This window comes from Lytechinus variegatus, chromosome 16 (assembly GCF_018143015.1).
Source record: "Lytechinus variegatus isolate NC3 chromosome 16, Lvar_3.0, whole genome shotgun sequence".
Taxonomy (NCBI): Eukaryota; Metazoa; Echinodermata; class Echinoidea; order Temnopleuroida; family Toxopneustidae; genus Lytechinus; species Lytechinus variegatus.
In genome coordinates this window covers 18,139,248-18,166,891 of record NC_054755.1, presented here as the reverse complement: position 1 = coordinate 18,166,891, position 27,644 = coordinate 18,139,248, and the positions used below count along the sequence as shown (strand labels likewise).

At 38.4% G+C, this 27,644-nt stretch overlaps 1 protein-coding gene and 1 long non-coding RNA gene across 3 annotated transcripts in view; one reads left to right on the top strand and one right to left on the bottom strand.

Annotated features, from left to right (window-relative positions):
- The window catches only part of LOC121429724 (thiamine transporter 2-like), a 45,911-nt gene extending 29,092 nt beyond the window's left edge, over positions 1-16,819 (bottom strand). For both annotated transcript variants that reach the window (XM_041626921.1, XM_041626918.1), the window contains exon 1: positions 16,778-16,819. The gene's annotated coding sequence lies outside the window, so the exon portion shown is untranslated. The remainder of the gene's footprint in view (positions 1-16,777) is intronic.
- On the top strand, positions 4,734-7,592 carry LOC121429726. The gene is made up of 3 exons (XR_005971961.1): positions 4,734-5,100; positions 5,732-5,949; positions 6,956-7,592. It is a non-coding gene; the product is annotated as an uncharacterized LOC121429726 (long non-coding RNA).
- Positions 16,820-27,644: the final 10,825 nt, after the last annotated feature.

Below are 27,644 nucleotides of genomic sequence, written 5' to 3'. Positions count from 1 at the left end.
GTAAGGAGACTACCGGCGAATGATCTTGAGCGGAGTTTATGTGGGAGGCATTCGAACCACCAGAGGAAAGGGCAGTGAAATAATGTTGCCAACCGAGAAGCATTTCATCACCCTTGTAAACGTGGTCACCATAGGAGAGATGGTCAACTTCACAGTGCAAAGAGTCCGAACTCCGGTTCATTTTGACAAGGCGATAAAATAGCTTGTTATTTGACGCAGAGGCAGATTCAATTTCAGAGAGAAGCTTGTTCCTCAACTGCGCCCTGGATTGTCTAAGACGCTTTCTGAAGGACTTCTTTGCATTGATGTGGTCAACATTGGCTTGAACCTTGTTGGTGGTTTCAGTCAAAAGCCAGGTCTTCCGGGACTCCTTAGCCAGCTTATAGGCCTGGCTAACCTCAGCATTCCATTCTGCCTTCCCTTTCTTCTTCCCATTTGGGAAAGTGTGTGGTAGATTCGCAGAGTACGAGACCATGAAACCAGAAAGTGAAGACAGTAGATTCTCAGCCTCTGGGAGAGGGATATGATCTATGTTACTAATACTGCAGAAGAGATTCGAAGATATCTTCTCCAATGGGGTTGTGTACAGTTCTTCGATAGTAGCCTGGTCCACGTCCTGCCATTTAACTTTAAGACGTTGGATCGAAGAGGGAGTATAGGAGTGTGAAGTGCAACCATCAGAGTGGCTGACTCCATACGAGCGGAATGCAGTGATCAGAAGATGGTCAGAGGTATTAGTTGGATCATCTTTCGCGGTTGAGACGTTGCTAAAAAGATGTTTATCTCTGGAAGGGGCAAGGATAGTATCAATGCACGACTTGTGTCTCCCATCGTCGGATTGAAAAGTGTAGGTGTCTTGACTAAAATGACTAGAGGTGAGACAACAGAGGTTCTCTCGAGACAGGAATTCCTGGAGGATAGTCAGCGTCTTCTTGGTGTTAGGGTGAATTACATCCACGTTGATGTCTCCCACAATGATGACTGAAGTGTTCTTAGTACTCTCAAGAAGGTATGAGAGGTGAGAGAGGCAGGAGTGGTAATCATTTTGGTCTGCGTTGGACACTCCACATGGTAAGTAGCAACTCACAATGGTGAAGGTTTCTGCGGATTCCTTAACCTTGAGGTGAGCAGCAAGTAATCTAGGCGACGGGCACTTGATTTCCCAGCAGTCCATGACCAGAGATTTCCTGATAAAAATGGCTAGACCACCTTTCCCACGTTGGGTGCGGAGATCAAGTGGACCATTGATTCTCTCAGCAGGCTTTTGCAAAACAAGATGCTCATTAGATACACTGTTCAACTTAGCGCAGTTTTGGTCGAGGAGCCAATGTTCTTGGATGGCCAGGATATCAAGGTGGAGAAGTTGTTTTTTGACGAACACAACGATGGTGTTAAACCCCCTTACGTTCATTGTACCGAGGGAGAGAGTTCTGCTGCTGTTTGTTCTCTTTGAATGGGAGTACAGGTTTAAAAGACTGGGAGGAGTGCAATCATTTCTGGTGTGAAAGGTGGGCCCCTGGTCCAGTCTGTTTGAAGGGGCTGTGTGATTTAGTTGCAGTGAACTTGAGTGTGGCACAGTAATTTCATGCTTGTCTGAGTGCACTCTATCACTTGCTCGTGGAGACTCTTGATTTCTCCTGCGATCACAGGATCCTGTCTTGCCCTCGGGAAGGCCCTTAGATGTAAGGCTGTTTTTGTTGCTGTGTACCCCCCTTGAGTTGAAAGTCCCTATTCTGAGGGTTGCGAGACTGGAGTTGCGTTGGCAAGGAGCTTGAGGCTGGATTGGGTGCAACTGATGGCTTGTTGATGGAAGGTGAGGAGGGCCTGGGAGACTGGCTGTTCTTGAAGTGCATTTGGGATAGCAAGAAAGTGGAGAGCTGTGCCTAGAGAGTAGTAAGCCGCTTCTAGAAGGGTTCTGTGCATTAGGGCTGAGGCTCTGCCCGGCCGAAAAACCGGAGCTGGCTGCTGAGAGTGTGCCTTCTCAGGTACACCTGAGAGGGTAGGGTCAGAACAGCCCGTAGACATCGAAGGTTGGTAATGACGTTGAACTCTTGGAGGAGAGCTGATTGACTGGTGATAGCCTGGATTAGTCATACTATGGTGGCTAGATATTCTGGGGGTACCAGATGTTGGGTCATCAGTAGGGCGAGAGTAAAGGAAGCTATTTCTCAACCTGGCAGGATTGGTTTCCCTCGGGTAACGCTTATCGAGGGGAGGTGGACCTGGGCTGTACATCTGAGATGTCGGGTTCTTTGCACTGTTCGGGGAGGAGATCAGCGATGCTGGGTCAGCTGAATATTGCTGCGGACCAGGCTGCTTAGAAGGGCGAGGGCGAGTATCACTAATCTTTTTTGGAGGGCTACTTTTGTCTCTTCTTGGATGAGGTTCCACAGAGTTTGTGGCATGGAAGCTATTATCCTTAGGCCTGGTAGATTGAGACTGGCTATCTCTGGAATTTGGGCTCTCTCTCTCTTTGGTCTAGAGTTAGGTTTGTGAGTACTGGGGGTGCGTCTCTTGCCTTGATATGCCGAGTGCATGCGAGGGGAGGCTGCTAGGTCCTGGAGTACCTCAAATCGATTTGCCATCTGGGGGAGTTGGTAATTTCCCTTTTTTGGTTGGCCTTTATTTGCGTGAGAAGCATCTGTAGAGTAGGATTTTTCTGAGACTCTGCTGTTGTTGTTTTGGACTGGTGATGGGTGCGGATTATCTATGATTATCCCATTGTTCAGGCAGATAGCAATAAGGCGGTCGTTAGATGACAACAAGTTTGTAAGCTCTTGCTCTTTTAGGATGTCATCTGCCTTCATTTCTGCAATCTTCTTTTGTTTCTCATCTAGGGCTGATTTATCACTGCATCGTTGTGCTTCGAGTCTTGAGATATATCTTTGGGCATCTTGGAGTTTGCAGACAATTTTTTCATGTTCAGCAAGTGACACCTCACATGTCCTGGTTTTCAAATCTAGTTTTTCTTTCAGCGACTTTACCTGCTTTTCAAGTTTGGGGCACTTTGGGCAGGCTAAGGGCTGTGCAGATTTGGGAGGATCTTCATGAGGATGTGGGATGTTGGGTTGTCCGGATTGCTGTGTATGCTGGTCGTGGAGGTCTGAAGGGTGGTTTGTTACAGGTGGTTCCATGTCCATGTTCAGACCTGAGGAGGGTTCATTTCCAGTAGATGGAGTAGTCAGGTCAACGGCAGTATTGTGGGATGGCGAGGAATCACTCAGCCCTTTGTTCAATTCCTTGCAGGAAGGGCATTGTAGAGGAGCATTGCTTGATGCTAACAAGGAGCCAAGTGATGAAGGTAGACACTTTTCATGATACCACAGACCACATACCTGGCATTCCAGACTATCGGATAAGGCAGACGTAGCACAGACAGGGCAGATACAGATACATGTACTATCATCAAGTGTGTTAGCCTCTTCTCTCTGGGATACAGGAATCGTACTGCTTTGTGTACAGGTGAGGAAGGAGGAATCATCGAGAGAAGGTGCATGAGGATTGTCGTCCTGGGAGAGAGTGCACTGATTACACAGAAATTGTTTATCATTATCTATATAACAATCAAGCTCCTGTTGGGAGATAGCAGTACACGCAAAGTGAATCCAGTTGTTGCATGAAGAGCATTGGATAGTGTCCATGCATGAGTGTTTGCTGCAAACTGGGCAGGTAGCAGACACGTCCTCTGGAGTACATAGGCATGATTCTCCAGATGATTTGGGGGCAGTTGTTGATCGTGTAGCAGAAATTCCGATTACTGCATCAAAGAGGTCGCTTAGCTCATTGGAAAGAAAGTAGTTGGGGTGTTCCTGTCTGAGCGTACAGTTGATGGCAGGTAGAATATTAGTAGCAAGGAGTGAGAGGTGTTTTCCAATGTAGTGAATTTCACCGGAAGAGCTGAACAGGTGGATTGCAAGGCGTTTCTGCTTACCTGCTTTCCCTGATTTCAGTTTATTAAAGAAGGTGACAACCAAGTGATCCCCCTTTACAGACCAAGTTGGAATGGTTTCTTTCAGTAGAAGAGAGCTACGAGATTTAATCAGGTCCATGGTAACATCTTTGAAGGAGTGGAAAATCCTTAGCGGTAAGCGGGATACTATTTGCTTTTCTCCATTCCCTAGTGTTATAATATCACTGACCTGAAAACTGCTTTTTACAGATGAGATCTTTTGAGCAGAGGATGGAGCATGTAGCTGTGCCATAATACAATGTACATACAGCGAGTTAGAATTTTGCTAATTAAATTTAATTTGAGCCCCACGATTGAAAGCTGGTTTGATGAGTAGTTTGCAGTACAGCAATTGAAGACAGATTACGGAGATACAAGGGTTGCACGCTTTAAAGTACAGATACTGTAGCATGCACAGTGTAGGATGAAGGAAGAAATAATATTCAAACAGTGCCACTGATTAAGCATGCATGGTACATGTAGGATGAATATAATACAAACATGCAGGGATCATGTAGGATGGAGGGAGATAAATCATACAGATGGAGGAGTAAATAAATACAAACAGTGCGGATGAACTAACTTACAAGAATGTAAGGTGAGGATGAGGGAGTACTCATATACAGGTATGTAGCAGGGGAAGGAGGGTGAAACATGCAAGGCAGGATGGAGAGCCTGGTATAGGCACAGACAGAGACACTTTGCATGCAGTACGGCTTTACACTGTTAGTGTTACAGACACACATATGACAGGAGCAAGTACGTGTGAGTAGTAGGGGGTCCGGACAGCCCGACCACCAGACAGCCCGACCCTGGACAGCCCGACCCGCTGCCCTGGACAACTCGACCCGGTCGAGTTGTCCAGGGTTGGCTCTGAATCGGACAACTCGACCACTTGAATTCTTCTTCAAAATTTCATTAAATAAAATTTCAAACTTTACTTCAAAAGTATTTTCCCGCATAATCCATGCTTCTTCAATATATTCTCGACAGAAAAATTGACATTTCAGTGCATTTTGAGCTATTTTGAAAGAAAATATAGCGAGTTCCCTTGCAACGAGAAAAATCCGATACCGCCGGCGAGCTGTGTTCATCCAACTTACAACTTGCAAATTTGAGTTGATTTTTCCGTCACTTTACATATTTTGATGGTGAGTGTGTGCTATTTTGTATTTTCATATTCCATTTTCACATTTTCTGTACTTATTTAAAGTTATTGCATTTCACAAAACTGATAATTAATGCAAACTTTTTGAGATAGTTCACCTGGAAAGGACACCGATGCGGTGCTTCGCCTCGCCGGCCGGCTGGTCGACCGGCTGTGCTGTGATTGTGACTGAGTGAGCTGAGGCAGTCGGCTCAACTAGAGCGAAGTCATGCAACTTATTTTAGTTAATTTTCCGTCTCTTGACATATTTCCCATTTTCCAATGGCGAGAGTGTGCTATTTTTGTATTTTCACACTTCTACTTATTAAAAAGTTTTTTTAATATCACTAAGCTGATTATCAGTAGGACAGTGACTGCGTGGTCTGAGAATGCGCTTCCCAATTAAAGTAACCAGCCTTCACGCCCTTCAGGCCGCGGGGGGGGGGGGGGTGGTGCTTCCAACCAACATCTAAACCAATTAAGGAAATACATTTGTAAGTTATGAAGTTTACGATATGGAATAGTTTATTGAAAAAAACGTACCGAAATTGAAAAACTTGTTTTTATCAAAATCTAAATTTTAAAACTTGCTTTTCCTTATCGAAAAACATGTCTCTTATTTTTTTACCTGTCAGTATCTGTCACAGCTTTTTTAAATGCAAATTCCACTGGAAACAACGGGTCTTCTGGAGGATACAAGCACTTGGGCTGGTCCCAACCACCTACACCCGGGATGAGAAGAGCCTAGGTTTCATACTCGACAAGCGATGGCCTTTCCATTTCTTTCACGAGCAGAAATGATACCGAGTTCCAATGACTTGGGCATCAGAGCAGCAGTCCCTTGATCGATGAGGTAAGTACAGCTTCTTAGATAATATCAAATTTGTGCACTTCATGCAGGCATATCAAATTTCAATTTTTATTTCTTGGTATTTTCAAATTCTTTAAATGAAAGAAAGAACAATTGAATTGAACATTTACTTATTATTTCTTTTATACATTGTTTAAATTGAACAAAAATTTAACTTTTTTTTTATATATATGCATTGTATTCATAAAAATTCAAAATTGCTTCTTAAAAATGTAACTACTACATGTTAAGGTTAACATTCTAAATTAATTTTGGGTATGTAGGGGTTATGCTTAATTCATGAGGAACATTTATGTCATACACATATAGATGATACCAAGTATTGTTCAAGTGAGCTTGAAGGGGAAGTTCACCCTGACAAAAAGTTAATTGTAAAAACAGCAGAAAAAATCATTAAAAATATTGACAAAGGTTTGAGGAAAATCCATCAAAGAATTGAAAAGTTATTAGAATTTCAATTATTGGATTTGTTGTCATGTGCGAGCAGCATTTCTGCATAATAAATGGTAAAAAGTCAAGAAATTGTAATTTTCTAAGAAAATTGAAACTGGTTTTACTATTCCTTTTGTATATATTCAAAGACAAAACATTTCACACCCAAACATGAAAAGAAAACAAAAATAAGTCATCAGGAACCATTGAAAAAATTGAATTCATGAATTTTATATTACAAAACATATGGGGCAGCTGCTCATTTATGACGCCACAAATCTAAAACTTAAAATTCAAATAACGTTTTGAAAATTTTCCTCATACATTCACCAATATTTTTTTGGTATTACTTTTCTGCTATTTTTACGACCAACTTTTTTTCAGAGTGAACTTTCCCTTTATGATATTGAATTAGTTGCAATTAATTTAACTTTAATATATTTAAAAGTATTTGCTTCTAAACTGAAGGTTGAAATGATTTGATTTGTTTCAGTAGCAAAAGAGGTGCAGAGCTTCAAATAGTTGAAATTACTTTATTTTATTTCTATCTTTCCAGCTCTTTGAGACCACCTGAATTGCAAGCTCTGTATGGCCAGTTTTTGTGTGACAAAATAAAAGATGAGGAAGGGTTGAAAATCCCTCCAGCTAAGTTAGGGATCATGTAATTGCCATGGAAACCAAATATAGTAATGTATAACAGGTTGTATATTCCTGAAAGTGCAATTGTTGGATAAATGTTAATTTATATTGGCACTAATGTAATTTTAAGATTGTCCTTATTTTTAGCTTTACATAAACACCAAAAGCAGAGAATATTGTTCCCAGTTGGAATTGTGTCATATTTATTATCATAATAGTATTATCATAATTGTGGTAATGTAATCCTATTTGAAATTATGAACCAGTATTTATTTTGTGTGGGATATAATATGTTTTATATACACTGAAGTTCAATATGTGTTACTATGTAATTTTAGATCTGATCAAGTTTACCTTAATGTTACTTAATAAAACCCACTTAAATCCAAAAAAGTATTTTGAATATTTGGTTCTTGCACTATTTTGTATCCCTTTTCTCGCTAAATATTTACCTTTTATTGAGAGCTGTGTTGACGGGTTCCATGACATTTGCTCTGGCAAATTCCACACCATAATCTTATGAACAGCTTCAACCAGTAAGGTCTAAACCTAACTTAAAACCATATTGCAACCCTGAAGTTCCCTGAACCTCTATCTTAAGGGGCTTTCACAATTGCTCGTGCGATTGTTTGCGATCACTTGGTCACAATATATGTTGCACAGAATTGCAACGGTGAAGGGTCGTAAGTAGTCACGCAACCAATTGTGAAAGGGGCTAGCCTGGGGCAATTGTCGCAGGAGCAAATGTTGTGTCACATGGTAATCAGATGGAGATGATTGGAGAGATGAAGATGGGGGGGGGGGGGGGTGAAGATGGTGAAAGGAGGGATGGCCATGATGGGGAGTGATGGAGTTGAGAGGGGTGTGGATGATGAGTGGATGGAGATGAGAGGAGGGATGGGGATGATGCAAGGATGGATGGGGATGATGCGGGGAGGGATTGAGATAAGGTTTAGAGATGAGGATGGAGAGGAGTGGTGGAGATGGTGAGAGGATCGAGTAGAGATGATGAGGTGAATGGAGATGATGTGGAAGGGTTGACAGGAGTAAGGGGTGGAGATGAGAGGAGAGATTGAAATGAAATGGGGATGGAGATGCGAAAATGGTTGGAGAAGACGGGAATGGAGATAATGGGGGTGGAGATGTCAGGAGGCGTGTTGATAACGGGAGAAGAAAGATATAAAGGGCAGGGGGATCATCATCACAAACATTATTGCCTCCACCAACTTCATCATCATCAATATCATTACCGTCATCGTCATTATGACATTATCATCACCACAAACTTCATCATTATCATTGGCGCAATGAGTGAAAGATTTTGAGGGGTAAGATGTGGCCCATCATGCCAAAGTTATTTTTTTTTAATTGTGAATGAGTAAAATTTTTGACATTTTTATTACACAAACTCATTTTTTTAATTTTGAATAAACCTAATTTCATATAATAAAATACAAAGAACAAGTGGAGATGTGACATCATCAGCCCACCTAATGAATATTCATGATGACTATTTTTTACAAAATATTACTAAACTTTAAAATTCAATAACTTTGCTATCTGTTGTCCGATTTTGATGAAATTGACGGCATTTTGCTCAGTGCAGTGAATTCTACTCTATATATTAAGCTATAAATACTTTCAGCCTGGACCACCCCCCTTTAATCAAAAAGTGGCACGAATATTCATCTTTGGATAAAGATATGCAAGATTCATTTTTAAATGTGTTGGAAACGGCACTACCATGGGAATAACAAAAGACGGGGTATTAATTTCCTTCAGTTCAGTGGTATCCCTTTTCTGCACTTTTATTCCTTTACATTATTTTTTCCTTTCTTTATTTGCGCCCCCTGAATGTGCCCCCTAGATACGACCCTGACTGACCTGGGTACAATACTAGTTTTATCTACTTGATGGTAGCTCCCCAAAATCTATCAACTTTTGACATGGCTGCCGAATAAAAAATATATCACTTTGGGGGGGGGGACCTACATATATAATAAAGCCAACTTTCAAATGACACCAAAATGTGTTGAGCGAGCACTTCCCACTTAAACATAAGGGTATGAAAATTAGGCTGGGCAGGAAATAGCCTTCCAATTTCAGTCAGTTTTTGATAGGCAAATCCGTTAGAACCTGCAAAGTTAAGGGTGTTGTGATAAATTAATGATCAATCGTGGCCAGTTTTGGTTGTTAAAGCAAATTTCATAAATTAATAAATTGAACTTTAATGCATGAGTGAAGTTCAACACACATTGCATTTTGGGGGGCAGCATTTAAACTTTATTATGTGGATCTCAGCAATGTGTTCATGGGAGTCGGGAGAATAGAGGGTGAGATGGAACTTGGAAGTGGGAAAAGTGATGGAATAAGGTTCAACAGAACATTTAGCCCCCCCAAAAAAAAAAAAAAAACTCGCTCTCACCCGCCCTCCCCTTCTGATTGCTCTTACATGTACGTATGAAGTCCAGAGCAGAATTTTCGGAATTTAAAGGACAAGTCCACCCCAACAAAAACTTGACTTGAATAAAAAGAGAAAAAATCAACAAGCATAACACTGAAAATTTCATCAAAATCGGATGTAAAATAAGAAAGTTATGACATTTTAAAGTTTCGCTTCATTTCACAAAACAGTTATATGCATATCTTGTTCGGTATGCAAATGAGGGAACTGATGACATCACTCACTCACTTATTTCTTTTGTATTTTATTATATGAAATATGAATATTTTGATTTTCTCGACATTTCATGTGAAATGAAGTTTCATTCCTCCTTGAACACGTGGAATTCCATTATTTTAACTTCCATTATTTTAACATTTGTGCTTCAGGCAAGGAGGTCCTAATCATTAAATTTGTAAAAACGGAAATATTGTATAATTCAAACGATAAAAAACAAAAGAAGTGAGTGGGTGACATCATCGACTCTCTCATTTGGATGTAACTGGCTCGTTCATATAACTATTTTGTTAAAAATAAGCGAAACTTTGAAATGTCATAACTTTCTTATTCTACATCCGATTTTAATGAAGTTTCAGCATTGTGCTTGTCTGATTTTTCTCTATTGATTCTAATCAAAACTTTCTGAGGTGGACTTGACCTTTAATGATAAGTTCCGAAAATTGGGGCATCAAGTTTTACCCATCAATCCTTCTGTCAAAAATTTATCAATAAATCACTCAATGTGCAAGATGCTTGATCAAACATTCATTTTTTTCAATAAATTATTTAATAAATCATCATCGGCCTTATCAGTCAATTTCTTGGTAATCATTTTGGCACCCCTAGTTCAAGTATCAATCCCCCCCCCCCTTAGTTCAAACATCAATTTTGCACTCCTACATGGATAGAACATGGCAGCGGATAAGGTTTTAATATCAATGACACCCTTAAAATTGTTATGAGGGAATGTGGTGACCGGGGATAAAATCTTTGAAGAATTTGAATAGTAAAAACTTAGTTGATTCGAGAGCAAATTGATGACATGAATGAAATAGTACATTAATACATAATATGGCCCACATATATATAGCGATTATTTTTCTTTGTGGTCGAAAAAACTTGGTAGGGCTTGAGCGATTTTTTTTGGGGGGGGGGGGGCTTTAATCCCCCCCCAAAAAAAAACACCTGAAGAAGAGCAAAAGGGAGGGAAAGAAGAAGAGAAAAAGTGGAAAGACAGAGCGAATGAAACAGTGGAATGGGGGAGAAAGGAAAAAGAAAAAAAAAACAGAAAAAGCGAGAGAAGAGAGTGACGGTCCAACTTTAGGCCTTTTGAGATAACCTAATCGTGTTTTTGAGAATGAAATTATGATTTTCTTAAACTTTGGTCTGCAGGACTATCCCCACAACATATTTATCTTGGTGCCCCCTACAAAAGTTCAAGGCCCCCAGTGCACCCAAAGCTGAATAAACCCAGCTACTCCATGCACTGATGAGATCGAGTCAATGGATTGCATCATTTCCAAGAGGTTCTCAATCATATTCCTGAGATGATGAAAAGGATGTTGGTGGCGATGGTGATGATGAACATTGGTGATGACGGTGACAATGGTGGTGATGATGATATTGGTGATCATGATGATGATGATTATGATGGCGATTATACTGGTGATACGATGACAATAATGGATGATGTTGTGATGATGGTGGTGATGTGATGAAGATTATGGTGATAATAATGATGGCGATGATAGTGGTGATGGCGATGATTATGATGATGATGGATGATAATGATGTTGGTGTGATGATGATGGTGGTGATGGCAATAATTGTGATATTGATGGTGGCGATGATAGAGACGATGATGTTGGTGATGATGTTGAATGATAATATGAAGATGGTGATGATGATAGCGATAGTGATTATGGTGATGATGATAAGTGGTGATAATGATGGCGATGAATATAGCGATAACGATTGTGGTGATGATGATGATAATTAAGATAATGGTGATGATAATGATGGCGATGATAATAGCATAGTGATTTGGTGGTGATGATGATGATGGTGGTGATGATGGCAATGATTGTGACGATCGTGGTGGCGATGATGTTGGTGGTGAACTGGTGATGATGTTCCATTCCTCCTCTACATCCCCTCATCTCCATCGCCTCCTCATCTCTGCTCCTCTCAGCTTCATCTCTCATCGTCCTCCCCTCCATCCTTTCCCTCATAATTTCAATCCCTCCTCTCATCATCTTTTCCTCTCATCTCCATCCTTCCTTTCATCTCCATGCCTCCTTTCATCATCTCTATCCCTCTCATCGCCATCCCTCCTCTCATCATCTCCATCCTTCTTCTCATCTCCAACCCACTTTTCATTACCATCCTTTTCACTTCACCGTCTCCATCCCTCCAATTTCAACTTCATCTCTCCCAAAATGTCCACCTGATCACCACAGCACTTAACAGTGAAATGTTCAGCAGAAAAAAATACATGGGAGTAATAGAACCCAATATTCACAATACTTTTTAGTAGACTCTTTATTTTCTATGTAACAATGTGATAAACTTGATCACAACTAAAATTACTAAGTAACACATAATTTTCTGTTATATCTTACAAACAGTAGGGGAAGGCGGGTAAGTTGTGATAGTTTTTGCTTTTTGCATGTTAGAATTGATATGATTAATAATCTTGTCGAAATAAGTACATTGCCTTTAAATTTAATTCTTCTGAAATATTTTCCACCTATATATAACTTTCTATCCCCACACTGAAAGTCATCGTGACCTTTTAAAAAAACAATGTCAAATGGCTCAACTTGCCCCATATATGGGGTAAGTTTGAGCCATCTTCTGGGGTAAGTTGAGCCACAAAAACTATGTACAAAGTGTATGAGGGGAGAACCAGCATGTCAATTTTTTGTTTAGTCTTTTCACTTGCTAATTCTCTATAAATACTAACATCCTTTAAAAGGAAAAGAGCAGTCATGTAAATTTGCTCCTTTCAGCCGGCATTTCAATCAATTTTTATGGTTTTTTAAGATACATTACCATAGGAATTACCATGGCTCAACTTGCCCCATGCTGTTCGGCTCAACTTACCCCAGTCCGAACTAGTAAGTGCGATAATTTTGTATCCACACATTTATTATGCATCCATCATATAAAAGACTATGACAAGAATGAAGATCTATACCTGGACTAACATGTGTGTTTATAAAGCACTTATTTATTTCACACTCTTTTTTAATTTTTTGGCTGAAATTCATATTTTTCCCTCTAAAAAACTACTTTTTGTTTCAAAGTTGAAAACATTGTGGTGGGGTTAGGGGTTATGCTATGGGTCATCAATACATGACACCACCACAGTGTCTGACTCATTCATTATTGGCCTGGGGCTGGTGGCTCAACTTGCCCCTATGCTCAACTTACCCCGCCTTCCCCTATAGCATAACAAAACATGGTCTTGTTATGCTGTTGAAAAAAAAAACATACATAAAGAAAATCAAATAGTGCACCATTCCTGGTATATTTGTTTACTATTTATATATTCACAAATTCATGTGTGCCCAGTCATACTTTTGCCTCTTAGTATAAAAAGCAATTGCCAGTCCAACTTCAGACAAATAATTCCTGCTATACTTCCTTAAACTTAAAGCCTGCTATATTTGTATACTATTTGTGCATATTCACATATTCATGTGTGCCCATACTATATTTGTTGATTTGTAACTCTGATTGAGAACAATATCCTCTGCTTTGGGTGTGAATGTAACAATATAGACAATCTTAAAACTACAATAGTAACCATACACATTAACATGTAATAATTAATTGCCCCTTTTGGTTTAAGAATATACATTTCAAAATTTATTGCATATATATTTGATTACCATGACAACTAACTTAACCCTAACATATGTAGAGGGCTCTTTCAAGGTTAATTAAGTCCACCCCAGAAAATTGCTAACTTGAATACATAGAGAAAATCAAACTAGTATAGTGCTACAAATTTCATCAAAATCGGATTTAAAATAAGAAAGTTATGACATTTTAAATTTTCGCTTATTTTTCGTAAAACAGTGATATGCACAAATAGGTGAGTAAGTCGATGATGCCCATCACTCACTATTTCTCCTTTTTTTATTGTTTGAATAATAAATATTTCATTTTTTTTAAATAGATCTGATTTGACAATAAGGACTAATTTGACTGAACCATATTAGCATTAAACAATGATAATTCCACATGTTCAGGGAGGAATTAATCGTTGTATCACTTGACAATGAGGAGAAAATCAGAATATTTCATACAATAAAATACAAAAGAAATAGTGAGTGGATAACGTCATAGTCTCCTCATTTGCATACCAGCCAGGATTTGCAGATAACTGTTTTGTGAAATTAAGCGAAACTTTAAAATGTCAAGACTTTCTAATTTTACATCCGACTTTGATGAAATTTTCAGTGTTATGCTTGTTGGATTTCTCTCTTTTTATTCAAATCAACTTTTTGTTAGAGTGGACTTGTCCTTTCAGCACTTCCTTACAATTTTGTTTTATAAATAAAAACAAGCTAAGTACGGTTTGCAATCCATGTTGTCTCAACTAAGTCAAACAGCTGAAAAGATGAAATGAAGTATGAAATGAATTATTGACAAAATTATTGTAATTTCAAATATTTGAAGATCTGCAGTCTGCACCTCTTGATAATAAAAGAAATTTGACCATTTTCAATCGTCACCTTGTCTTGAACAATTTAGAAGCAAATACAAGTTTAATATATCAAAGTTAAGTTAATTTGCTAAACACACTAGAACCATACCTGTTATCTTCTGGAAGATTTACATAACATAAAGGATCCACATAAATTTCGCATTACCATACCCAAAAATTAATTTGAAATGTTACAACTTCTACGAAACCTATAAGTAATTTCTTTGTTCAATTCAAACAATTAATGTATAAAGAAAAATAGTAAATTCATTTATATTCAATTGTCCATTCTTTCTTTTAAAGAATTTGAAAATACAAAAAAAAAATAAATTTCACTTTGATATGCCTGCATGAAGTGTGCAAAAATTGATTTATTGTATCTATATTCTATAAAGCTGTATTTACCTCATCGATCAGTGGACTGTCGCTCTGATGCCCAAGTCATTGGAACTCGGTAATATTTCTGCTCGTGAAAGAAATGGAAAGGCCATCGCTTACAAGTCGAGTATGAAACCTCTTCTCATCCCTGGTACAGCCCAAGTGCTTGTATCCTCCAGAAGACCCACTGTTACCAATGGAAGTTGCATTTAAAAAAGCTGCGACAGTAATCGATAACAAAAAGCAAGTTTTTTGATTTTGATAAAAAGTTAAGTTTTTCAATTTCGGCAGAATACATTTCATTTTTCAATAAACTATTCAATTTTGATAATTTTAAATACCCAATCTATTGTCAGTTGTTTACCCCCCCCCCTGCCCTTCAAAACTTCGAAAACAATAAAAAAATTGACAGTTATTTAAGAACAAAAATAAACAATGACACTTTCCTACAAAAATTGTTAACTTCATAACTAGTTACATGTACATGTGCCGGCTACTGAGACATTTTCAAATCTATTTCCTTTTAGTTAGTGACATTAAAAAAAAAACCTTTTTAATAAGTGGAAGAAGCATAAAAATACAAAAATAGCACACTCTCGCCACTGGAAAATGAGCAATATGTCAAGATACGGGAAATTAACTAAAATAAGACAGTTGACCTCGCATAGCTAGCTAGTTGAGCTGACTGCCTCACTCAGTCACAATCACAGCACAGCCGGTCGCCCAGCTGGCCGGCCGGCGAAGCACCGTATCGGTGTCCTTTCCAGGTGAACTATCTCAAAAAGTTTGCATTAAGTATCAGTTTTGTGAAATGCAATAACTTTAAATAAGTACAGGAAATGTGAAAATGGAATATGAAAATACAAAATAGCACACACTCACCATTAAAATATGTAAAGTGACGGAAAAATCAACTCAAATTTGCAAGTTGTAAGTTAAATGAACACAGCTCGCCGGCGGTATCGGATTTTTCTCGTTGCAAGGGAACTCGCTATATTTTCTTTCAAAATAGCTCAAAATGCACTGAAATGTCAATTTTTCTGTCGAGAATATATTGAAGAAGCATGGATTATGCGGGAAAATACTTTTGAAGTAAAGTTTGAAATTTTATTTAATGAAATTTTGAAGAAGAATTCAAGTGGTCGAGTTGTCCGATTCAGAGCCAACCCTGGACAACTCGACCGGGACGAGTTGTCCAGGGCAGCGGGTCGGGCTGTCCAGGGTCGGGCTGTCCGGTGGTCGGGCTGTCCCGGAACCAGTAGTAGTATGCTGTACACATAAAAAAAACTAGAAGGTATTACCCACGGCTTGGGTATTTGAGCTGTTACGTCGTAGTACTAAGCGAATGAAGATACCAGAGTGTAGATGAAAAGAATTGTGCAGGGCCAACTGCTGACAAGTTATATGTGGCAGTCTACTTGGCTTTGGTTGAGACAGCAAAGAGCCAGTTCCCGTCAGATTTGAAGTTGAATAAGTTGAGGATGGAGCAAAGTAAGGATACAGATTTTGCTCTGATTTTTAGAGCGAAAAATAAGCAGCTATAATGTGCTGTATCAAGTGGCTCTAGTCTGAATTCACACAAGGTTACAGGTAGGGTTCAGCAACCGCACAGTAGAAATGCTGTCTAACTTAAAATAGGTACAATTTACAGAGTCAAAACATTGACACTGAGAGACAGACAGGTAGTACCAGTACAGAATACAAAATAGCTGACTCACTGACACATGCATGCACTGCGACAGGACTGATGTAACAAACACATTTATTACACAGAGTCTATATACAATACCATCAGTTCGGGATAGAGAGAAGAAGGTCGCAGTAATAGTATACTGCCTCCTGCTGATTTTGCAAAAAGGCCCAGTGTATGTCGTGTCACTGCTGGTAGATGCTTAGCTAGCCTAGACCTAGTAATAGGAGGTGAGTAGAGCTGACATGGATATCCACAGGTGGGACAGTGTAGATGCTGACAGAGCTTCCCGCGTATTTTATGAATGTTTTATACATAGCAATGTTTTCCCGGCTTTTAGCTACCATGAACACACAACGGCCAAGCAGTTGCAAATGCAACAGCAAATAAGCATGCACATTTTGCTGCAACGACACCAAGAAAATCATTCGTCACGGCCACGACCACGACTCAAGTTATTTTATCATGATAACTCACTTTTAATCAATCAGATTCTTAAAATGAAACTCACCTCACCACACACCGGGAAATCACAACAAGTAAAAGAATCTAGAGGTATATCTCATTTGGCCCCAACATGACCCAACGTTAACACGCACTTGTTGTTGATGAACAATTGACTGTAGTAGTATGGCAAGCTTTGTGTTTCGCCTGTTTTTCTATTACAGTGTACGTGTACGTGTAGATGTGTATTTTTTAGCGGGGGTGAAAATCAGGGATAATTGAGGCGAAGATCAGCAGCTGAGGCATATATGATTGGCCTCGAGTCGGAAAGGATCCCTGGGAGGATCCCGGCTATTCATCCTGGGAATATAAATTATAGCAGCTTTCATTAAAACAGAAAAATAAAAGGTATCAGAAATGAGTTCGAGAAAAATTGAACAAAATATGGAAAGTTCGAGCATAATGGAAGTCAAAATAGGTCCTGAGAAATTTGAAAAGTCCCCGCCCCCCCCCAAAAAAAAGAATGCACGAGAACGATCTTTTTTAGTGAGGGCGTGCTTAAAATGGAAGTCAAATAGGTCCTGAGAAATTTGAAAAATCCCCGCCCCCTCCCCCCCCCCCCAAAAAAAAAAGAATAGAAAAAAGAGTTTCACCTCACACCTCACCAAATGGAGGTCTCATTCAATCGGCCTGAGAAACACACAAAAAATGGGATTAAGGTTTTCACAATAAAAAGCCTCAACGGATGATTCAGGACATTCTAAACGCCGTTTTGTATGGCATGTCCTCGCGGCTATATGGTGTGCGGCTGAATAATCAGGTTCAAAACCCATACTTACTGGTCATTTTTGGCGAAAAAGGTAACCATTATTAAGGACTGTTAAAATTTGACAAGCAAAAAAAGGTAATCACCCAAAATTGGAGAACCTTATTTAAGGCCAGTATCTAAAAACTTGGGGCCATGTTTCGGGATTTTCCAGCATAAAACCATATCCCATGTTTCGGGATTTCTTCCAAAAAAAAGCGATCCATTCCAGCAGCATTCGTGGGTACCCCAGCCCGGATTATACCCTTAGATAGATTTACCCAGGGTACAGTCTCTTCAATATACAACTGCTTTACAAGACAGCCCTGTTAAAATGTTAACAAACATATTACAATATCATAAAATAGATAGATAGATAAATAAATAGATATAGATAGATAGATAGATGATCGAGAATAAGACAAAGGGAGAGAGAGGGGGAACGAGAGAATTTGTACTATTCTTGTGAGGAAGGAACCCGGGAGGGAAATCCCCGGGGATCGTTTCATGATTAAGGGATTTTGTCCGACAAGTCCTGTTTCATCCGATAATTACCATATAGTTATAGGCTGCGTTTATGCGACCTCAACCCAGAATCATGATTGGAATCACGATTTGAATCATGATTCAAAACAGCAACATGAATCACGATCCGACAGAATCAGCGTTTATCACTATGAACACGAGCAGGAATTGCTCTCGTTTTACTCTCAATAAAACGAGAGCCACTTCTCCCGAAAAAGTGTCTCTTTTTGAACTATTTTTAACGGATTTTCATCTCAAAATTTTCGAGAGAAAAGTTAGTTTTTATGATCCTCTCGAAGGCCACACCTAGAATTTAATGGCCGTTTGGCCCTGAATGGCCCAAGCGAATCACTTCGCTGATGGGATTTACGATCCTACAGGGAGTAACCGTTCCCTCTCGATCGTGGCCACTAGTGCGCTTAATCTCAGTCCCAGGCTTTCATGAAATTAAAAATAAAAGTGCAGGCTTATGCAGTGAACTGTACATAAAAACCGATATAAAAAATTATTAGAATAAGTTTGAAATTGAAAAGAGCTTTTGATAGACGGTGTTCTGCAGCATCCTTTGGCAGTATCACGTTTGTGTTGTTTTATACTTCTACGGATCTGAAAGGCCCAGAATTTTGTGGCACCGTCGAACAGGAAAGAAAATTGTGCTGTTAGATAGTGGCTGTTCTCATATCTGAAATTTACTAGGAAAAATCTTCATCATAATTGTCTTCGAATAGTATCATATCACAGCATGACTTCAATAATATTTCATGAATTTGTAAATGTTATTATAACTTTATCACATTTTAAATCAATTACTGTTCTGTGCTATTTTCCACAGATCCCTGTAGAAAGCGTAATGGCAAAAAAGGGTTAAAAGTTACAGTTGATTTTTCTTCAGTTCTTGTAAATTGAAAAAATAGATGCAAAAAAAAATACAAAGTATACCCAAGTATATTTTTGCTTTGTAAAGTACATACTGCATGCATTCATCACATCTGTGGCTGAACAATCATTATTCGCAGCGAATAAAAAAATAAAGGAAACATTAGCTCAGACAACACCCTAAAGAATTATTACTCCCAGTTTTCACCTATTCGTTTTATTTTCAATTTTAAACAAAGTCAACAAAGTTAATGAGCGTACAGATGCAAATCATCGTGTTACAGCAAAGCAAACTCAATACAATAATCTCATATCGACATTTTCATAAGATAAACTAAACAATTCTGAAATTAGGCATATATGACATATTGAATGAATGCGTTTAAAATGAGATCAACAGCAAAGGAGCGAGAGGCTTATAACACTCAAAATGAACGCAAATATAAAACGGACGAAATTTTTTAGCAGATGGCCATGGATAAATGGGGTGGGGCTTCAATAAAAGAGAGAAAATGATACAACAGAAGAAGGAAACAACAATAATGGAGGCATCTAATCAAGGGGGCACGATCAAGCTACAAGCTAGTTCTATTGACAGGAAGCATTGGGGCGTAGTGAGTATAAACGGGTCCTACGTAAATGTTGTAAGAGTTCTTTGGAGGCAGGCGACACTTTTTCTCAAAATAAATTGTTAAAGGGATGATCCAGACTGGAGATATTTATATCTTGAAAAATAAAGTAAAATTCACAAAGCAAAATGCTGAAAATTTCATCAAAATCGGATAACAATAACGAAGTTATTGAATTTTAAAGATTTGCATTATTCCAGTGAAACAGTTCTAGGCATGTCTTTATAACATTCGGTAAGCTGATGATGTCATATCCCCACTTCTTCTTTTGAATTTTATTATATGAAATCAGGTTTATTCAAAAATATTCTAACATGAACTAAAACAATTGGATGGACAACCGATTAAATTCATTACATGTAGTTATTTACTGCCGCAACTTATTTTATCATAAATGAGAGACATGCATCATTTACACATGCATGGAAAAATGAAACACTTATGATCTCATGTAATAACACAAGGAAAAGGGAAAGTGGGGATGTGACATCATCGGCCACCCCATGCATGACGATGTGCATATAACTGTTTTCACAAAATATTGATAAACTTCAAAATTCAATAACTTCGTTATTTGTTATCCGATTTTGATGAAATATTCAGCATATTGCACTGAAAATTTCACTTTATTTAGTTAGATATAAATATTTTCAGCCCGGACCATTCCTTTAAGTAGGGTAATTCTTGGTGGTTATACCCGAGTATATATGGCAAGATTCGATCGATAAAGGATGTTTGAATAAAAGAGACTGTCTAGGGAATGTCTAAAATTAAACATACTTATAATCTGCAGAGGTTTCTTTTTGTAAAATCATGGTTCTATAGGATCCATGGTAAAAATTAATAATTCAACATTATGTTGCACTAATATTACGAATATTACGCGATGAGATTTGAGTAGAACTGACGATGAATATAGGTCAAATCCCAGGGTCAAATAATTTGTATGTGGGGGCGGGGTCCATTTGAGTGTGTGATTTGTGTGAGTGTGTTTATTACATATACACCAACATTTGTAAGTATGGAGGGACTATATCCCCCCCCCCTGAATATGGACAGGGGAATCCAGCGTTGATCATAAAATGTCGTGGTAGAAAGGGCAAAATAAATAAAACAGAATGGTGTAAAGGAGTTAGAGAAGCACTTTGTCCGCTATTCAACTTTCCCCTTTCAACTTGTCTGATTTTTCTTTTTCTTAAAGTCAAAACCGTTTGTATTTGGGTTGGATTCCCCTGAAATACTAGTAGGGTCCGTGATTAGCGACATCATCGGGCGCGTGCGACCTTCAACATGCCCACTTTAGATCAGATTCTACAAAAAAAAAAACCAGGTAAAGATAAATCTCATCACGTGTAAGCCCTTTAAGACATAGTCTGCTGTGCAAACCCTTACTCGAGTAAAGGGTCTGACTTGCAGCCTATATGCCTTGTGTGAAACCGAAAGTTTTGTATTTGCTAGTCTTTGCGTGGAGACACTCCTGTTGATCAGTTTCAATCAGGGTCTGTGCCTGCAAACTATTTAGGTCATTGTGTGCAGGGGCGTAACAGGCGTCGTTGGTGGAGGGGGGGGGGGGGCAAAAATTTACCAGTCATATCATGGTATGAACGGGCAGTGGTTTAAAGGGGAAGTTCACCCTGACAAAAAGTTTATTGTAAAAATAGCAGAAAAAATGATAAAAAATATTGCCGAAGGTTTGAGAAAAAATCATCAAATAATTAAAAAGTTATTAGAATTTCAATTATTTGATTTGTGACGTCATATGCGAGCAGCATTCCTACATAGCGAATGGTAAAAAATCAATGAAATGCCATTTTCTCAGAAAATTGAAAATGGTTTTCACTGTAACTTTTGTATATCAATAGACAAATCATTTCACACCCGATCATGAAAAGAAAACAAAATTAAGTCATCATGAACCATACAAAATTTGAAATTCATACATTTTATATTATATAACACATGGGGCAGCTGCTCGTTTATGACGTCACAAATCCAAAATTGTGAAATCTAATAACTTCCTTATACTCTTTAACGGATTTTCCTCAAACCTTCACCAATATTTTTTACTATTTTTACAACAAAGTTTTCTTCAGGGTGAACGTCCCCTTTTATGAGGCAAAATTTTTGAGGGGGTCAGATATGGCGTATCGGAAAGAAATTATCTTTAAAAAAAAGTTGCGATGGAGCAAAGCGAGCAAACAAAAAAGATCAAATTTTGTGATAGATTTTGACATAATATTCAGAAAATAAAATATCATACTTCACCCTTATCTCTTTCCTTTTTTGGTCTTGGCACTCGCATAAGATGGCTATGGTTAGATATACAGTAGGCCTATATATTCTTAATGGATTCCTAAACTGTATTCCTCAAATGTCTCTGTTTGGGGTCATACACGAAAATGTCAGGTCGCGCTTCGCGCTTGCATTATTTGTTTAGCTACACAGGTACGTATCGTGATTACAAAAATTGCTGTAATGTCCCTTTTTAGGTCTGAATATCAAAACTTGAGATTGCGCATCACGCTCGCATTATTTGATGAGTGAGATACATATCCGTTCAATGGCACTGTCCCTAAAAGTTCAGTCAAAGTAAATACCTGGAATTTTTGCCGGTCCCCCCCCCCCCCTTCAATGCCGCAACCCAAGGTATGCCAGTAAAGGAATATAACAATTTATGTGTAGCGTCTCCGGGAGAACTACTCTGTTACAATCATCCACTTCTCCAATATTTTATGTCTTTTTACACCATTATGTACATGTCCCTAGTTCCTGCTTTGTTATTTGTAGTTAATTTGCAAGTTTTCTTTTAAAGGCATACCACCCGCGCACATACACCCATACGCACACCCAAACATAAAATATGATAACTGATCCACTTACCGTGCCGGATAAGTTTTCCTTTGGCAGGGCATTGCACTGTTTTTGCCTCTTTTGGCGGAACGTGGTTGGTATTATTCTCCATATTTCATTAGCTTCAGTACTTAGTAGTCACTGAATGCTGGACTGACCATATTTGCAGGGCAGTGGCTGCTGGCAGAGTGACCGATCGAAAGGGTGTGGATGGGCGTGGCACAATTTTTAATGTATGTGGTTGGAACATGGTCGGAATCACGAAAGCAATCTTGATATTTATTTGGTTCAGTTCTGCTTTTGAATAACGGTGTACTGAGGGGAAAGTGTCCTTGACTTTTAAAGGCCAAGCCGATAACTATTTAGTCCAAGTGCTATATGGAAATTGGCTTGAAGCGGAAATGGAAGCCAATCTCCACTTACCAACTTTATGCGTCGTGTAGAGAAATCCGACAGACAATTATTCTTCAATGTGTCCAATTATTATTGCACGATCCCAGTATTTGTATTTATACGTGTATAAAATATACACAAGATCACACAGATTACCAAAAAATAACTTGACTAGCACAAGCGGTATTTGGGATTTTTCTCTGAGTGAAATGACGGAGAAAAAGGGTAGTACGATTAAACTGGTATGTGAGATGAAGTGGATGAAATTTGCTCCAAGTGAGATGATGGAAGTCCACATAATATAAAGCCTGGGGTATAAAGTAATTTGACGACGTTCTCAAAACACGTGTTTACGAAAGTAGGAAACCTTGAGAAGTGTGCCAGAAAAGAAAGTACATGTACATGGAATACTTTTCATCCCAAATGAGATGGAGAATGTAAACAAAGAGAGAGAGAGAGAGAGAGAGAGGGGTACCAATTCAGAGAATTTATGAGTCACAGGTGAGTGTGCGGTGTTTGAGAGTCACCACTTGTTGGCATGTTTATTGCTAAGGAGTGGAGGTAACCTGTATCCAAGGGTGATGTCCTCTCGAAGATGATGGGCAAATTTGAGAAATGGAAAGCGATAAGATTTTGAAAATACTACAGGCTTTTTAACCAACTGGTTAATATGGTGAGGGGATACATTGGCAATTAGACCATGTGGATAGTGGAAAGGCTGATGGTAAATCATAATTATGATAGACGAGTTGGCAATTGGCTTGAGACTAATTGAAAATAAAGAGCTATTATCTTCAATGCCAAAACTTTTATTCATCCGAGGAAAGCAAATGAAAAACCATGGTTTGTTATTATAAGAACATGCGAAAAAACAGTGGGACATACTTATTTTTGCCTGTAATATACCTATATGTTCACACCTTTGTCAGCTCGTTCTACAAACGTCGCGGTCTCACGAGATCGCGCGGCCTCCTGATAGAAGCAACATCATAACATGTAGAATGATTTGATTCTATTTTCTACAATACTCGATCGTGTTGACTTATGTATACAAGGCAGTGATTATTGGGGTGCATTCATTTGCAGCCTGTATACATGCTGAGTATCCAATTAAGTAACTTAACGATGTTGCAGATGTATTCGGATGTTCATAAAGTGCTCCAAATGCAATTAAGGTTTCACTTCAAAATGTTTCTACCTGGTCACCACATTCCCTCGTAATAAAAGGGTGTCATTGACATTAAAACCCAATATCTTGCTTTATTCTGTATAATACATTTTTTTGCATTTAAGGGCTCTAAAATATGAGAATATCGCTCTTAAAAAAAATCCTGAACGTACCAGTCCCATGAATCCCAGCCCCCCCCCCTCCCCTATTGTTTAATGCCCTAACACCCATTAGGGTGTTCTCAAGCATTTTGAAAGTTTGATTTTTTTTTCGTCTGTCGGTCGCTACGCTCCCTCGCATATTACAAATATTTTAATGGAGGGGGTGTACAGCTTCTTGGTCAGTATAAGGCTAGCAGCAATAGGCCATTTTCAGTGTAATGAGTAAACCAACGTCAAAATTTTCCCAACTAAGCGCCCCCCCCCCTCACCAAATAAAAAAAAAACACTTTCGTCTAGAATCGCGCCTGTTCATATTGTGTCTTATGGCTATGGAGAGGCATCAATTAGCACTTGAACGTCTTTCAATAAATGGAAATAAAATTATCGAAATGATGAAATGAGTGATTGATTTGTTTATTCTTATTAAGAAACATGTTCAAACAATAAACCTTTTATGACTCGGTAATGACATGGTAAATAATTGTTAGTCACAGCATAGAGCTATTGTCAAATCTGTAAAGATTGAAATATTGTAGATTTCAAACAATAAAACACAATAGAAGTGGTGAGTGAGGGTGAGGGACATCATCGATTTTGTCATTTGCATGTGACTAAATTGTGCATAGGCCCTATAACTATATTTTGTGAAAAATAAACGAAACTTTAAAATGTCCCCACTTTCTCATTCTACATCCGATTTTGATGTAATTGTCAGCATTATTCTTGTCTGATTTTTCTTTGATTCAAATTACACTATTTTTTAGGTGGACTAGACCTTTAAGTTGTTCCCAATGTATTGCTCTATGGTCACATCATGGACCTATTACGTGGTAGGGTCCATGATGTAGGTAAACTATTCTCGACCTTAACCCTTAGCCTTTTTATGGGTACTTCAGAGGGAAAACAAAGGTGCCACTAGTCTGCTATGCAGACTCTGAATGGCTCGTGAGGTGGGATCTGCTACTGGTTTGCGAAGCAAACCAGCCTGAAAGGGCGAGCGAAGCGAGCCATTTCATCCATCTTCTGCAGCCTCATCCATCTTCTGCAGCCTCAGTAGACCTAGTCTGCTGTGCAGACTCGTTGAATCAGCTGAGGTGCAGATGTGGGTCTGCATGTAGACTAAGGTGCCACCGTCTCGTAAGATGGGTGTGTTTGGACCGATCACCATGTATAGTTAAAGTTGTGAACATGATCATGATTTCAAATGAACAGTGAAACGCGAATAAGACCGGGGAATAAGAACCTTGTCTATTTGTTGCTCTGGGATATGAAGCTTCAAATGCCATGGCAGCTAATAATGAACACGGTCCCTTTGCACATGATAGAACAAACGTTTAATACACAGTCCTCTATATGGCTTTGTGTTTTTTTCTTTCTGTCCAAAGAATAAAACCTATATTCTTCTCTCTCTCCATATAAATTTTGGTTTCCATTAGTTCCCACACCTTTTTTCTACTCAGTTTTCCCCTATCTTGCCAGAAATTGTAAAGTATACACGATGTAAGGGTATGAAAAGTATTTTTTTCATTGCACATAAATACACAAAATTTCGGCTCTTCTGTTCGGAGCGGATTAACACTTCCGTCACTCCCCGAGTTCCAAAATACTATTTCTTCCGCTTTTCAGCAAGCAATTTTTGAGCAAAGTATCTGCTCACAGGGGCGGAGGCATTTAATTCGTGTCATGCTACATGAAAATGTATATGTGATGAAACTTTTTATATCGCTGCACATCCATCTCCTGTCTGTTTTGAATAGTGTTTTAATTATAGTTACAGAGGTTTCCATGCCTCGCCTGCATGGAAAAGTAAAAGTCCAGCATCTAGCTTGCATCATGCCGTTCATTATTATGTTGAGCTCTTTTTTTTTCTTCGTACTCGAGTTATATAAAAATATCAAAACTATAGAGAAGGTTAGAGTTTCAGAGAAAGTTCTAAAATTCAGAGCTTCAACGCCATTCGCGGGAAGGAGTATTTGCTCCCATTGCACATTTTACAGACAGATCAAGTGAAGATTATCTACATGAATTACAGAGATAACTGGATATTATGCAATTTGCATGACATCCATTAAAAGTTAATTTGCATATTTGAAACGGATTAAAATAGGAAACAATCAAAGTCGTGTAATTCCCTATCAGAACAACACATCACCGTGACACACTTCCAAACGTATAGGGTTTCTCAAATGTAAGATCTCGATAAATTCAGAGATTCAGTGATATACAGATCATGCAGATGGAGTTATTTTAATTATTGAACCGAAAGCCTTTTAAATGAATTCACATTTGTGAAAGGTGGGCCTGAATAGCAAACAGTTGTCAAACATTGTTGGTGGTTGGCAAGATATGATATATAGAATGTTTCCCACAATCCTAAAATGTTTGGCAACATGCTGTCCACACAACAATAACTGGTTAAAACTTTTTTTCCAATTTTGTGTAGTTTTAAACCAATAATGTGTGCTTTGGGTGAACGACTGTGTTCATTTTTTTCTTTAATCCGTTTCAAATACGCAAATTAACTTTTAATGGATGTTATGCAAATTGTATACTATCCAGTTTATATCTCAGTGATTCATATAAATAATATTCACTTGATCTGTCTGTAAAATGTGCAAAGGGAGCAAATACTCCTTCCCGCGAATGGCGTTGAAGCTCTGAATTTTAGAACTTTTTCTGAAACTTTAACCTGCTCTAGTTTTGATATTCTTTATATAACTCGAGTACGAAGAAAAAAGAGCTCAACATGATTATGAAAGGCATATACATGCTGCAAGCTAGATGCGGGACTTTTACTTTTCCATGTACACTCTAAATTACAGGGATTTAAAATATTAAGTCCAGATGGACTGTAGTTAGGGACCAATCGATTTTTGGACTTCTAAATCCGGAATTCGATTGGTCCCTAACTACAGTCCATGTGGACTTATTTTAAATCCCTGTAATTTAGAGTGTAGGCGAGGCTTGGAAATAACCTCTATATAACTTGGTTAAAAAACTTCAGTGATATTCAAAACAGACAGGAGATGGATGTGCAGATCTCGATAAATTCAGAGATTCAGTCATACAGATGGTGTTATTTCAATTGAACGGAAAGCCTTTTAAATGAATTCAAATTTGCGAAAGGTGGGCCTGAATAGCAAACAGTCGGCAAACATTGTTGGTGGTTGGCAAGACATGTTATTCTAGAATGTTTCCCACACTCCTAAAATGTTTGGAAACACAACAATTGGTTAAAACTGTATTAAATATTGTGTAGTTTTGGGGTGAAAACTACAGTACCGGTTGAAAACTATTGTTGGCCAATTGTGTGGACAGTTTGTTACCCAACATTTTACGAGCGTATTTTTAGTTATTATTACAAAAAATACAGTCTTATTCAAAAGAAGATATGGTTCATACTGCTGTATAATGGGGATATGGATCAAGATTATTAACTTTTATTCAAATTATAGCAATTTACAATTTCATTTGGGAAGTCTGTCAAACTTTGGATTGAATGCATGCATTTTACGTGTTTGAGAAGT